Below are 5,276 nucleotides of genomic sequence, written 5' to 3' on the forward strand. Positions count from 1 at the left end.
CTGTCAATATGGGGTGCTGTGTGTACATTAATGAGGAAAAAAAATTTACTTAAATGATTTTAGCAAATGGCTGCAATATAACAAAGAGTGAAAAATTTAAGGAGGTCTGAATACTTTCCGTACCCACTGTATATATATATATATATATATATTTTTTTTTTTTACAGTTAATGATTTCAGTGAAGTCTTAAAAAGAGATGAAGAGGTGACTGAGGCAGTAATTGCCTCCTGAATTCAGACAGTTTGGCATAGTTCAAGGACAATACACTATTAATAAATTAATTAAATAATAATTCCATGGAAACACGGATGCTCTGTTCAGTAGAATTAATTTACAGTGGCCTTTGTTTGCTATAGAACGCTAATCCAAATATATTAACTTGTCACTCTGTTTGAGAGCAAAACTGAAACACAATGTAATAGATTTTTTTTGTTAATCAAAAACAAGTTACAATACAATTATTTGTTTTAGACAGACCATTAACCCACGACCCCCTTAACAGAGCATTTAAATTTGGTATAGGCACCGTGGGGATGTTTTTTTCACCACTGGGTGGTTAATATGTTGCAATAAGCTCATTAAAATATACTTTTCTCCTTTAGTAATTAAACAGAAAATGTATATCTGCCATAAACTTCTCATTACACAATGTTTCCATAACAGGATTGGAGTCTAAAGAAAATGATGCACATATGCATTCAACTGAGGAAGGAATGAACATGTGTCCTTTTCACCTGTGAATGAACACTAGAAATATGAACAAGCTGTTAGAAGGAAATAGTTAGGTTTAATAACACCATCAGATTATCACTACAAATCATCAGATCCTAAAGAATTTCAGTGCATTTTTTCTTTCTTTCATGCAACTAGTTCATTTCCTATCTGACCAGAAACATATTAGTACCGCAATGCATGAAACTGTTTTTAAGCAATTACTTGTGCATTTTGAAAAGCTTCACACCCTCAAATCCATTTGCTAGTAATAATAGCTTGGATGTCAAAGACTAATTGAGGATTAGAGACCACTGACTGAGTAAAAAGCATATGAACCATTTCAAAATTCGGGCAGCATGTCCTTTGTGCAGCAGTACTTTTGACAGTTTATACTGTATGTGCTACATATATCTCATAAAAATGACAGTTTACTCTATCTGGCCCACACGGCAGTATGCAATCTATTTCAGAAACAAATCTATCAGTTTTTCCTAACCACACCTCAGTCATTTTGCCTGAACAACGTCACCAAAAACCAATTGCGTTTCTGCTTAATGGTTGTGTACTATGATGTCTGTCTGATGTCTGACACGAACATATAACCAGTGATGCTTGCTTGATTGTTTTTTTCAGCTCCACCGCATAAAAACCCACACTTCAGGATATTTCAGAGATGCAGGTGATTTTGAGGGTAAATCAAAATTTCACAAGACACCTACGCAACTGTCCTGTCCTGACACTTGGATCGCTCCACTTGGTTTTCAGCAGAGGTATGCGATTGTCTTTTACTCACCTACAAGCTGACTCAAGCGGTGAGAATAAATATTCATATACGCCCTTCCAGGCGGCTCGTATCACTGGACCCTCCCAGTAGTCAATTGTATTCAGCTTGATTTAATATATAAATTAATGTATTATAATCAGAAAACCAATTAAAACAAACGTTTATCTTGGAGGGATTACACCTACCTTATTTAACACATGTGAGCACCCATATAGATAATCTTCCTCAGTCTCTCCCTATGACTTCACTCTGTTTTTGTGACATACGCATACATTAGACATTCCTGCGTTTACGATGCAACAGTTGAGTCAATGAGTTCTGAAATTGAATTTTGAGAGGTACCTCAGAAAAAGCCTCTGAGCAGAAGCTCTGCAATTACAGCATGGATAAATGTAGCATCAGTGCTGTTTCTGTCTAAACGCATGTTGCAGCACTCCATAATCTGCCATAATGCTCTATAGAAGGACGCGTACAGGAGAGCGATGGATTTAAATATCATCGTGCAACATCTACATTCTCAGCACATCCTACGTGACTAATTTCAGCACAATCTTTTGTGTCCACCAGACAGTTCAGCCACACACTGGATGCCGTGAACCATCAGGACATGCTGCGTGAGAGGAAAGGAGCTAAAATGGATAATTCTATTCAAATCTGAAGTGCTATATACTCTATATATTATAAGAAGTGCTATATATTATAAGAGAATTTGCTAGAGGCAAAGCAGTTGATTTTCCTTACTGTGCTAAAAAGATGATGTTCTTGCTTGGCACAGTCTTTCAATTCAAACCAATGACTTTGTGAAAACGGGAACATCATAAACCTTCTCCCTCCCCTGACTTGTGCTTGAGATGAAGAATAATTTGGACTTCAAATTAGGGTCGGCATGCATAAATAGCGAGCACAGCGGGAGGGTATCTATATAAAACCTCATTTCATTTGGTCAAACACTCCATAACCCCTCTCTGTTTTATCAGACTCAGCAAACATGGTTCTGATAAAAACAAATGAGTTTCATGTGGTTAATTAACTTAACATCATATTATTAAGGTGTTAAGTAATGTGACTGCACATTTGCTAGTCCCTAAGAAGTTGAAAGAGTTTGTGAAAACTCAACATACCATTTAGTAGTGCACTTTTTGGAAATATCGAATATAAAATGTACAAAGAAGCACTGCAGATCTAACTTTGGTTTAATATGGAAAATGTCTTGTCCCCGGTTGAAACACAAGTTGTGTTCTGTGCGTTAAAGTTTAATGAAGGCCATGGTTCTGTATTTCAAGGAATATTTCCCTACATGCACTATGTAAATACATACATCTCCCCCTGCCGCTGGGTAGGCTAGTATTGCTGAGCTGGATTTATTTTTACCATGGTTCAGACATTCTTATCAGATCCACAGAGACGAACCCTCACTGCTTGTGTATATTTATATATGTGTGTGTAGGCTATGTGCATGTCACAGGTTATAGCCACCATCATTTGAAATAACCTGCACGCTTCCCCTCTTTTTCCCCTGTAAGGGTGCAGGGAGCAAGGACAATGCTAGAGCAGAAAAGCTGGTTTTCCCCATCAGTGATAAGTGAATTATCACATACTATTTCGTCATGTGTACATGTGCTGTCTAGTGTCATTTGCTGATTGTGCTTGTGTTGCAAGGAATTTCAATCCTAGTCTTGGTTTGGCAGGTCATTGCTGTTTGTGTTGTAAGGTTTATGATTATACCCTTTTTTAATTATGAGGAAGTTATACATCTAATGGAGTCACTAACTCTGTTCCAAAACCCAATGAGTTGTTGCTTCTAAAGGAGAAGCCTAATTGTAAAGAACCTCCATAAGTGACTGATTTGAAATGTGCGGCAACCACATGCCAAGCAACTATCGCTCCACACCAGAAAAAACACAATTCACATTTCACGATTTGCTAAGCTAAGAAAGCAGTTCTGTCAGCATAAAAATACATAACACACACAAACTGTACATTTCAATTACACAAACTATTATTTTTTGACACATAAAGTGGCCCACATGACTTACACTATACTGTTCAAAAGATTGGTAAGATTCTTATTTAATTTTTTGTAATTAATACATTTATTCAGCAAGGATGCATCAAATTGGTCAAAGTGACAGTAAAGACAGTTTCTATTTTAAATAAATACTGTTCTTTCAAACTTTCTATTCATCAAAGAATCCTAAAAAAAAATGTAGCACAGTTTCCTCAAAAATATTAAGCTGCACAACACAGCTAAGCAATAGAAATGATTTTTGAGTCCTAAATGGGGTTTCTGAAGGATCATGTGAAACTGAAGACTGGAGAAATGGCTGCTGAAAATTCGGCTTTGTCATTACAAAATATATTTTTATTTAACATAGAAAACATTTACTTTAAAATGTAAAAATATTTCAAATATTACCATTTTACTTTATTTTTGATCAAATAAATTCACCCTTGGTGAGACTTCTCAATGAAACTCTTACCGACCCCAAACTTTTGAACGGTGTGTATTTTTATATACACATAAATCTTCTGAAGCAATACAAAAGCATTGTTTAAGAAACAGACCGAACTTCTGTAACTTCTGTAACTAATGTGTTTGAGTAGTACCAATATCTGATTCATGAACGAATCATTAGTTCGAGCTGAATCGTTTCAATGATTCATAAAACTAGTCTGAATTCTGATTCGTTCACAGATTGGACTGCTTCAGTTCTTGACTCACTGACTCAGTTCTCCTGTCTCAGTGGCACAGCTCACCTGATCTGAACGGATTTTCGGTTTGTTCAGCACCCATACTTGCAAGAAAAGCTTTACATACCCCATTCGAGCCACATCGACTAATTTATGATTTTTTAATGATGCTTTTGCCCATTCTTCATTACAGTTTTATGCTGCTTGTGCTTTCTTTGTAATTGCGTGAAAAAGAACAACCAATACATTATTCAAACTGTATCGTATATTGCATCAACTAAGAAAGCCATATGGGTTTTGAGACTACACAAGGGTGAATAAATGATGACCAAATCTTAATTTTTGTGGTGAACTATCCCTTTAAAACCATGTTCCTCATTGACGCATATCTGAGAGGCTGCCCTTTAGATTCAGATGTAATTGAGGTCGATGGTAGTGTGCGTGAAAACAGAAGCTCCACTGCACATGAATCTTGAAATTTTGCTGAACCTTCTCAGTCTTATCAACCTCGTTCCCTCTAATAGGGCATTCCTCAGTGATCTCATCAAACTGAGAAGCAGCACATATGTAGCTTTTGAGATGATTAGCCTGCCAAGCATTTCATTAACCCGACCTAAGTGATTAAAAGAGGCAGATCCATTGATCCCCTTTGTGGTTCATGCATTATTACTTGGAGACTGTCTTCATGCAACAACTCTGATTCCCCTGCCCTTCGTATGATGACTTGCAGTCAGTGACCTTTGCAGATTTGGAGGTGTTGAGAACGGACAGAGCGTTCATGCAGAACACTGGCACGAGACGAGGGACGCCAGAGTCTAGTCATGCCTGCTGCTCTGCTTACCCGACCTTTCCTACCTCCATCTCGCGTCCTTGGCTCTTGTGAGATCACAGAGAGGTGAGGTGCTTTCCTTCTAATAAATCGCAGAGAAGTAAAAAAGAATCTGCTCCGTGCTGCATTATGCAGCCTTATGCAAGTATAAACCAAAAGCAGAACAATAATATGCTGTGACAGAGCTTGACATAAGCCTTTTTCATAGAGTACTGAAAAGCTAATGAGTGGTATAAGAGCACTGAAAGAGCCCGTAA

Source organism: Sinocyclocheilus grahami, unplaced genomic scaffold, assembly GCF_001515645.1.
Source record: "Sinocyclocheilus grahami isolate Dianchi unplaced genomic scaffold, SAMN03320097.WGS_v1.1 scaffold5.1, whole genome shotgun sequence".
In the NCBI taxonomy this organism is placed as follows: Eukaryota; Metazoa; Chordata; class Actinopteri; order Cypriniformes; family Cyprinidae; genus Sinocyclocheilus; species Sinocyclocheilus grahami.